We start from the raw sequence: 11,108 nt of genomic DNA on the forward strand, positions 1-11,108 counted from the left end.
CAGCAAGTATATAAGGCTATGCTAATCTTCCACCTGTAATTGTTCTTATGGTTCATAGTATTGTTGGAGAGACATAATTTACAGGCACAGTAGGGCCTATAAACAAACATATGAAAGTGAAAAATTAATGTATAAGGTAACAAATGATAATGTGCTAAATTGCATGAATTCTTTAATAATGCAATAGAAGTTTAGAAAATATAGAGATAAGTGTGGTTTTAGGTGGTATATAGAGAGAACTGAGGACAGCCTTCTGAAATGCTATATTCTCCAGAGTTCTCAGTTGCAAGCAACGGAAATAGATTCTCATTTTAAGTTAGGCTATAAATAGCTCATAGAATCACTGGGAAAGCTGGTGAAACAGGCTTAGAGCCTAGACAGCTGTAACCACAGCCAAAACCACTCCATAAACAGAGTCTGGTAAGGACATCGCTGTCCACTAGATGGCACGCTTCACAGGCCAGGGACATGAGCTCCGCACTGCTGCCAAAGCTGCCATGGAAACGAGAAGTTGCTGCTGCCAGAAACACCCTTCCATTGACTGCTTTTTTTTCCACCAATAACTCCAGAGTCAGAGACTAAGATAGCTGCATCTGATTGACCCAGCCTAGGTCAGTGTCAGCACCCAGGGCAAAAGGGGGCTGGGAAAGTAAGTATCTGGCATTTTCAGCTTCTGTAATGGGGTCTGCTTCATAAAAGATTCCTAAACTGGGAAATTCTCAGATGCTGAACAGTCTCCACCCCCCCAACCCGCCCAAGAAATGTCTACCTACAGTTGGCCAAAGCTAGACGGTGGGAAAAGGAAAAATCATCATTCAAGAGTTGGTCCAGGGCAGTGGGAATGAGCCTTTGAAGAAGACTGAGAGGAGTATTCCAGGAAGGAAAGGTTAGGGGCCAAGTGCCTTGAAGAGTTCTAGAGAGAATAGGAGTGGTCTTTGTGTTTGGATACAGAGGAGTTTCCTGTCACCCCACCAAGGAAGCCACTTATAAGGAATTATGGAGAAAATTAGTATAAAAACAAGGAGGAATCTAGTATTGAGAATATTGAAATTTTTGCCTCTCTTAATCATCACAAAAACACAATTTGATGTGTTTTGATTACTAATGAAGATGATTATCTTTTAGTGTATTGTGGCTTAATCTCCTCTTCTTAGAAGAACACCAGTCATATTGGGTCAGGGCTCACCCTAACAACACCATTTTAACTTAATTACCTCTTTAAAGGCCCTATGTCCAAATATAGTCACAACATATAAATTTGCAGGACAGGGATGCAATTCAGCCCATAGCATATATATTCTTTTTAGGTGATTCAAGGTCATTAAGATATCCTGTTTTGTCTTCCAGTAGCTTTATTATTTTACTCTCACACTTAGGTCTATACTCCATCTGGAATTGACTTTTGTGTGCGGTATCAGGCTGAGGATCAAAGTTCTTTGTTTCTATTACTATATGGACATCCAATTATTGGTGACTCAGCACTAATTATTGAAAAGTTTATCTTTTTCCCACTGTATTGCAGTGGTAATTTTGTTGTAAATCAGGTGACTATATGCATTTTATTCTCTGTTCTGCTCCACTGGTCCATTTATCTTCATACTTTATCATTCTGTTATAAGTTGTCTTATATTTGAAAGTATAAGTCTCCCAACTTCATTATTCCTCAAGATTGTCTAAGATAGTCTTGGACCTTTGTGTCCTTATAAATCTTAGAATCAGCTTGTCACTTTCCACAAAAGAAATTTATAAGAATGATGATTGGAATTGCATTGAATATGTCCTGCCAAAGCGAGCACAGGAATTGCATCGAATTTATATAGATCAATTTCAGAGGAATTAATATCTTTATAATACTGAGCCTTCCAAATCTTAAGCTATATTTAGGTCTTTAAAATTTTCTTTCAACAGTGTCTTGTAGTTTTCAGTTTAGTAGCCTTGCCCATCTTTTGTTAGTTGTACTCACAAGTATTTAGTGTTTTTTATTATAATAATGGTAATGGTATCATTTAAAATTTTTTCCTCTTCTAATTGCTTATCACTATATTTAGGAATATGATTAATTTTTAAATTAAGTTTATTGGGGTAACATTGGTTAATACAATTATATAATTTTCAGGTGTACATTATAATTTGACGTCTGTATATTCTATTGCATTTACCACCCAAAGTCCAGTTTCCTTCTGCTACCATATAACTATTAATTTTTGTATATTGGTCTTCTAATCAGTGACTTTGATTAATACTCCAAATTTCTAATAGTTTACATGTAGATTATTTTGTATTTTCTATGTACACACTCTTGTCATGTTTGAATAATAAATTTTATCTCTTTTTTTCCAATTATTTTATTTCTTTTTTTATCTTATGGCACTGAGTAGGGTCTCCATTGTTAATTGCTTTTGTTTGTAAGCCTCTACTTTATTTTATTTTTATATGTTAAATATTTTTATATTTTAGGTCTGATAATTTCAAGATATGAAATTTTCGAAGGTCTGATTTTCCTGTTTTTTTTCTAGTTCTCATTCATGGCGCTCTGTTTCCTTATGGGTTTTGCTAAATGATACCCACTGCACCTTACCTGTGAAAGTTTTTTGAGATGACTTTAAGATGGACTTGCTTCAGAAATGATTTACATTTGCCTCTTTCAAATGTTTGGGGCACTTCGAATCTGGGACCATTTCAAATTATTGATTTGAGGTTTTTCAGGCCACCTAACAATATGAATTTGGGCTACAAACCTATGTGGGGGCAGTATAGAGGGTATAAATTCTCAGGAAAGAAAGTTTTCCCCTGTTCAGTAAGTAGTAAGAGTCAAGACAGGCAATTTCCTTATAATCCCCTGCAAAGAAAGCAAATTTACTTAATTTTTAAAAAATTACAACTTTATTAAAATATAATTCACATACCATAAAACTCACCTTTTTAATGTTTCCAATTCAATGTTTTTTAGGCAGAAACCCAGACAGAAAGGCTGTATAAACATCACCAATATATAATCCAGAGAATTTTCATCCCCCTGAAAAGAAATCCTGTATCTATTAGTAGTCATTCCTCATTTCTCCTTCTTCCCAGTCTCTGGCAATTGCTAATATACTTTCTGTTTCTGTTGATTAGCCTACTCTGGACATTTAATATTAATGGAATTATACAATATAAGTCCTTTTGTGTTTGTGTTATTTTGCTTAACATAATGTTTTCGAGGTTCATCGTGTTGTAGTAAGTATTAGAACCTCATTCTTGTTTATTGCCAAATAATGTTCCATTGTACGGGCATAGCGCATTTTGTTTATCCATTCGTGAGATGATGGAGATTTGGATTCTTCCCACTTTTTGGCTGTTATGAATAACACTGCCATTAACATCATGTACAGGTTTTTATGTGGGCATGTTTTCTATTCTCTATGGTATATAGCTAGTAGTGGAATTGCTGGGTCATATGGTAACTATATTTAACATTTAACTGTAACTGCCGAATGGTTTTCCAAAGTGGCTGCACGATTTACAACCCCACCAAAAATGTATGAGGGTTTCAATTTTGTTACATCCTTGACAACACTTGTTACTGTCTTTTTTTATTATAGTTATCCTAGCGGGATGAAGTATTTCATGGTTTTGATTCATATTTCCTTAATGATTAGTGATGTTAAACATTTTTTTCATGTGCTTATTGGCCATTTGTTGGTCTTCTTGGAGAAATGTCTCTTCAAATCCTTATGGTAGGTTTATTTCTAATTTACTCTTAAACTGTGGATATAGCCCTTTGGGATCCTGGTTTTATGGGGATGTCTTCTTTTAGAAGAACCTTAGGAAGACCCTGGCTATGATCTATGAGTCTCAAAGTCTAGCGTTCAAGTTCACTTGGCTTGACAATATTCTAGTAATGAAAGCTCCTTCAATGGTCTTTCTGTCTGATTTTCTGCCTTTATTCAGTTTCTGGTCTGAACATTTCTCACTTTCTTCTCAGCTCATTGATGCATTCAAGGGAGATTTTTTCTTCTATTTTCTGCAGCATTTTAGTTGCTTTCAGAATGAAGTTTCAACCTTGAATCTTACTTCACCATGTTGCCAGAAATAAAAATTGAATTTCTTATGATTCTTCTACTCTCTTCTATTTCTTTTCAGTTAGTTTTTAATAACTAAATTTATTGAGGTATAACTTAAATGCAAAATCTCACCAATTAAATGTATAGTTCAATGAGTTTTGAAAAATACATATGCTCATGTAACTATACCATAACATATAGAATATTTTCATTGCCCCCCAAAGTTTCCTTAAGCCCCTTTCTAATCAATTCCTCACTCTACCCCAAGTTCCAGGCAACTGTTGACCTGCTATCATTATAGACGACTTCTGCCTTTTCTGGGACTTCATATAGAAGGAATCATATGATATGGACTCTTGGGCCTGATTTTCTCCACTCGGCATAGTGTTGCGGGGATTCATTCCTTGTTGTTGCATGTATCAGTAGTTTATTCCTTTTTGTTGCTGATTAGTAATCTATTTTTCAGATATATCACATTCAGGTAATTTCTGAGGTAAGATTTCTGCATATTTCAGGACAGAGGAAAAGGAGTCAATAAACAGGAAGAGAAGTATTACTAAATGTAGAAGATTAATATGGGAGATTTCTGCTGTATGTTCAGTATTAAATAAAATCCTTTCATCTCTTTCTTCAGCCAGTTAAATCATGATCTAAAACCCTGAATTTAGCTTTTAGTGCTAACTAATGAAATTCCAGAACCCGAACTTTAAAAGCAAGTCTCAAAAATTAACAAAAAGATGTCTATGAGAGTAATGAAGATGTTCCTTGCAGCAACAGAGGAAGAAATATCATTCTGTATTATAAAACTAGTTCAAGGAATATGATTTGATAAGGAGTTGGATTGAGAACATTTACAAAATTGTCCATCTTGTTTTCTATTTGTGCAAAATGGAGACTTGGTGACTATTCATAACTATTATCAACTTGCTCTGTTCTCTCTTAATATATGTATGTCCTTGGAAGTATAGTTTGAATAAAGAGGTCATATAAGACTTTTGTCCTGGGGAAATTACTTTCCAAATATACCTATAGTTCTTATTAGTTTTCTTACTTGATCATGTATTTGATTTATCACCCTGATAACGTTGTGCTAATTGACAATTCTATGTTCCTGTACAGTACTAACAATGCAAGTATAAATACTGTTTTCTCAAATCAAAAGAGATTTGGCATAGTGCAAAACATTAAAACCCCTGACTGCTAGGTTTTTTATTTTCACAAAGTGATCAAGCCTGGCCTCATTTAAATTAATATAAAGAATGGGAATAATTGCGAAAGAAGCTTCCTCCCGAGGCAGGAAAGCATAAAATCATTTACATTTATTATAGTAGTGTGGTTACAAAATTGCAATCACATATGCTGAGAAAATATAGTTGATTTTCTATAATTGATCAAATTACCCCAATACCACTCACTGATCGGTAACTTAAATTTGTTAGTTAATAGAATCTCTATCTCTTTCAGTTTAAACAGAATCTTCTTGGCAAAACAACTCTTTCAGGTAAATTCTCAGGCTTTTCAATAGTCTCCTCATCCTCTTCCTTCTTACTAATATATCTTCAGGGAGTGTGAAAGGGCTATGTGATCTCCTGATGAATGGGGAGAGAGAGTCTTAATATACTCTCACAGGGTCTCTGGCACCCCTGGTTTCTAAAAACAGTTTTCTCTCTTGCTGATCACTGGGAACCTTGTTGGTAACTACCCTTGAAGTCTGCAGCAATAAAGTGTTGGTCTAATCTCTTGTCTCAATTATGACTCAGCGGTGCCTCCATTGATAACTCAGTCTCATATTGTCTCTTGCTAGCCCTGAGGATGTCTCTGAGTCTCATCCATGTACGGCATGAGTTGCTGGTTCAAGGTGAAACACTATTCTCTGAAACACTGTGGGGTCTCAGGATATTTAGGAGGCTATCATGTGACTTCTTTGCCTAGTTATGGTACATTACCACACCTACATTTCTATGCACAGCAAGGGAGGGAGGGGAATTGAGATGCAAGTCACCCACTCTTGAATCTCTCAAAGTCTAAGATCTTTATTTTACCTCTGACTTCCACTTTCTTCCCTGATTCAAGGAATCTTTAATTTCTCTGGGACTATAAAGAAAAAAACATGTCTTAGAAATTTTTTGTTCATGATTATTGTTATTAAAATTTGAAAATAAATAAATAAATAAAATTTTAAAAAAATTTATGAATTGGGGTTTTCAGACTCCTGGGTTTTTACAATGAAAACTTTTCTCTCAAACTATTTTCTATGCCATGAGTTTAAAATAGCAATTTTAAAATGCGAAAGTTAATAAGACAAACAAAAGACACCATTAAGGAAGTAAAAAGAAAAGCTACTATAGGAGGAAAACATTTGCAATGCGTGTACTTGACAAAGGACTAAAAGCAGAATATATAAGGAACCCTTAAAAATCAATAAAAGACATAGAAAAATAGCAGGAAAATCAAACAAGCAATCCATAAGAGGATTTTTTTTTTTTTTTAGGTGAGGCAACCCTTGGTTGACCTCACAGATTGCAAGGACCTTGTCAGCTTGCAATCCCTTATTTTTTATTTTTTTATGCCTACAGCACCTGGTCTTCCTAGATGGTCTCCCATCCAAGTACTAACTAGGCCCGACTCTGTTTAGCTTCCGAGATCAGACGGAATCGGGCTTGTTCAGGGTAGCATGGCTATAGACTACAAGAAGATTTTTGAATGACCAATAAACCAATATTAAAAGAAGTTCAATATCATTTGCCATTAGGGACATGAAAATTAAAACGACAATGATATAGTATTTAAATCAGTTGTGTCTACAGGATTCACAGAGGTGACTGAGTGAAGACATGTAGAGGCTAATGCCATTGAAAGATTTTTATTACTTAGTGTTTTCATGAGAAGGGGGGCACACATGCCATGCAGAGCCACATGGGAAAGTACCAGACTTGGTCAGGAGGCAGAAGCAGGAGTGAGAGGAAAGCATAGGCCACAGCCTTCATTAAAGTTTTTGCAAGAAAGGTAAGTCTGGCCAAGGTAAACAGTTTAGAATTGGCTGGTTTGAATAGTGTCAGCAGGCGCTGGGCTATAGGAGTGGGCTCTTGTTGTCTTGTACCTAACCCTGGGTGATTTAGGGCAAGGGAAATATTGGCTTGGTGTGTGAGAGTTAGATAAAGGAGGGGGTTGGAGGGTTTGTAAAACGCCGTTTGCATGTTTGCAAAAGCTGGATTGCAGGGGAGTTGTAAACAACTTTGGTTGTTAGTTTGGCCCTCTGATTAATGGGCTAAATAAACAAATGCAGAATCTAAGAAAAAACAGTTAAAACAGCACCAAATCTATTAAAAAGGCTGAAAGTAAAAAGACAAATCAACTATACCAAAATCTGGCAAAGATGTGGATCAACTGTAATGCTCATATACTGCTGGTGTATGAAGTTCAAAAATAGGAAAAACTAATCAAGGGTATTAGAAGTCATAATAGTGGTTTTATCTTTTGGGGAGGAGTGTTACTAAAAAAGGAGGAGCACAAATAGAATATTGAGCTGGTGGAATCTTTTTCTTTGACTTAATTAACAGAAAACAATAGATAGAATATACACACTAATATATATTTATATACTGTCTCATGGTTACATGAATTCTCTGGCTCTGTGCCATAATTTAGTATATAGGGATCTTAACCACCTTATCCATTTCATAAGACATATTGCTGGTTGTGACATAATAAGAAATATATATTTGGTCTCTGCCCGCAGTTCCTGACACAGAGTTCCTAAAAGCCTTGTAATTTCCTGAGTGATGGCGATGACAGAAGCATATTACACAGAGCTCCTAAATTCCTGGGGATTTTCTGGGTGATTGGAATGTCTCTTGTTCTAATGAGGTGACTCTTGGTGGGCTCCTGGTTAGCTTCAGGATGGGGCTGTCACCAGAAAGTCCAAGCCATAATTGTAAGCTTGGAATTTCAGCCCCACCCACTAGCCTCTGAAAAAGGGAGGGGGCTAAGATTGAGTTAATAATCAATGATGCGTACGTGATGAAGCTTCTGTAAAAATCCCTGAACTCTGGGGTTTGGAGAGCTTCTGGGTTGGTGAACACATCTATGTACCAGAAGGGTGGCACATAGTGCTCAGGATCCTTCTGGACCCCACCCTATGTGTCTCTTCATCTGGCTGTTCATTTGTATTCTTTATAATAAACCAGTAAGGGTAAGTAAAATGTTTCATTGGGTTTTGTGAACCATTATAGCAAATTATCAAACTTGAGAAAGGGGGTTGTGGGAACCCCTGATTTGTAGCCAAATCAGACAGAGTGAGTCCACTGAATTGATGACATCAGACTGACAAGACTTGTAGAGTATTAAACAGCAGGTACCTTACATGCTTTAGGGACACATGTATATTAAAGGGCAGGAAGATTACAGTATACAAAGGACTTTCACTTCATCAAAGTTTTCTGGTGTTTCGCAGTTTTGCATACAGGTGTTCCTTCCAAAATGAAGTTGCTTTACTCGTGCTACCTAAACTATGTGGAAAAAACAAAAGAGACATCACTTGCGTGGGTTTAGAGACAATATTTACCATACTTGGGTATGCTGCTCTGACCTCCTTACCTGGTCACCTGAATTGAAGCCATATTTGAATGAGACTCTGAGGAAGAGAAGGTTCTCCAGCTGGTCCAGTCTGCAGTGCCACTTGGTCCTCATTATCCTTTCGATGTTCACAGTGTTTGTGGCAGATTGAGGTAATACATAGAGCCTGTGGCAAGTTCTGACAGGAGAATCACTACAGAGGCCCTTTGACCGTGACCTTTGGCAAGTAAATATTCTCCCTTTGAGAATCAGCTCTCAGCTTGCGGCTCAGCCTTGGGCGCGGAATGACCATGGAACCCAAGCTGTTCATCATGAGCTGGTTACTATGCGGTCCTTCCAGATATGAAGCTGGGTATGGATCCATCATCGAGAAGAAATAATATATACAAAATGAGGCTCGAGCAGATCCTGAAGACACAAGTGGCTCACAGTACTCAAACCCCTCCTTCTGATGCATTTGCTGCTTCTTCCACCACTATGACCTAATGGGATGTGCCCTGTCACCAATTGACTACAGTGGAAAAGATTCAAAATTAGTTTATAGTTGTCTTTATCTGATATGCTGGCATTATAAAGAAATGGATGACTGCAAAATTATGCCCCCCAGAGTGACCCTAGAGGATATCAGGAATAGGCAGGACTTCAAGAAATACATCTATCTGTCTAGTTTTCCCAGAACGTGAGGTAAGAATCTATATCGATTTATGGATGGAGGTTAATGGTATAGCAAGATGGGGAATTAGGAATAATATTGAGAGAGAGTTTGGAGAAGAATGATGTGAATAAAACTTTCAGAATGATTCCCAAATGTGAGACTCTCTGTCAGGTTCAGTTGCAGATCACAGATATCGCTCTATTTAGTTTAAAGGGAAAAGGTGGCTTATATAATATTTGGAAGTGCTAGAGGAATAACTGTTAGGTGAAACTTACAAGAGCAACCACCTGCCCCCAGAATTCACTGATTCTGCTATGGTTGGGTAAGCTATGACTACCACTACAGGAAACCATCAAATCGGCAAGCTGGTAACCGTAGAACCACACTTCCTCTGCTATGATCCACAGCAGCCAGTGGGTACTTCACACTCCACCTCCTCCCCACTGAATTCAGTTAACTCAATTTTAAATTCAAATCTCATATAAGTGCATCTATCTGATTGGTAGAATTTCGATCACATATGGAATACTAACTTCGACAAGATTTAAGACAAAATTTTTAGCTTTCTAGGCTGAGTATAGGAAGGCACACTAGAAGGTGAGTAGAATGTAAGTTAGCAAACCAATCTACTCTAGTGAGAAGATTTGTATCCTAGGAGTAGAAGAGGCTCTCAGCAATCAGGTAAACAATATGACCTATTCTAAATGGTGTCAGGTTTCTACTCTAGTTATCCCAGAGGTTGCTCTATGAGCTTATGAACAAAGTGGCCATGGGGCCATTAGTAAGGGTCATGCAAGGGCTCAACAATATGGACTTTCTCACACTAAGACTGACCTGACTACTGCCAACTTGGACCCCTTCCATCTTGGTGGTGTTGGAAAACATTCTACAGTTATCTCATGAATCCAAGAAAAATTTTAGTAATCAGATCTTGAGAAGAAAAGGAACTAGGGTAACTTCTGGAATCTAAGCAGCAGGAGTTATGCAGACAATTGCCAATAATGCGACTCAGCTTGTAATGGTTCTGTGCATTGGTGTCTCCCAGTGCAAAACTCCCAGGAGAAACTAATGATTGGCTCAGTTTGAGTCAGATATCCATCCATGCTTCAATCAACTATGATCAGGGAATGGTATTGCAGAGCACAAGTGTGATTGAAGTGGTCTTTTGGGGGAGGCAGTTCCCAGAGAAGGATGAATTTGTTTTGAAGACCACAACAAATTATGATATATCAAACAAAGAATATTATAATTTAACTTCTCAAGCTATGATTTCTTAGTCCCAACTTGACCATAAGCTCTTCAAGGACAAGAAAGATGAGGCATAATTATTAATCTCTCAGACCATAGCTCATATGACAACTATCAACAATGTGGAGGAGATCCAAGCTATGTCTGACTCTGGGATTCATCTTGCCTTAGTAGGTATGATGAACCAGTGGGGAGGGCCTGATAAACTAGTCCTGATAAGCTAGGAACCATTCTTGAGACAGAACTCATTTTAAGGGAAGAGAATCTGACATAAACTTTAACAAAGTCTGCGTAATGGTTATTTTCATGTGTCAACCTGACTGGGCCATGAGGTGCCCAGATATTTGGTCAAATATTATTATGGGTACATCTGTGAGAGTGTATTTGGATGAGATTAAAATTTGAATTGGTAGACTCAGTAAAGCATTGCCCTTCCTAATGTGAGCGGGTCTCATCCAATTAGTTGAAGTCCTGAAAGAATAAAAAGGCTGACCCTCCCACACATAAGAGGAAACTACTCCCGCCTGACAGCTGATCTGGACATCAGTTTTTTCCTGCCTTTAGACTAGAACTGAAACATTGGCTCT

At 37.3% G+C, this 11,108-nt stretch overlaps 1 pseudogene; it reads right to left on the reverse strand.

Moving 5' to 3' along the window:
- Positions 1-6,610: 6,610 nt before the first annotated feature.
- LOC120596360 (uncharacterized) lies at positions 6,611-6,729 on the reverse strand (annotated as a pseudogene).
- Between the last annotated feature and the right edge of the window lie 4,379 nt (positions 6,730-11,108).

This window comes from Pteropus medius, unplaced genomic scaffold (assembly GCF_902729225.1).
Source record: "Pteropus medius unplaced genomic scaffold, Ma_sr-lr_union100, whole genome shotgun sequence".
In the NCBI taxonomy this organism is placed as follows: domain Eukaryota; kingdom Metazoa; phylum Chordata; class Mammalia; order Chiroptera; family Pteropodidae; genus Pteropus; species Pteropus medius.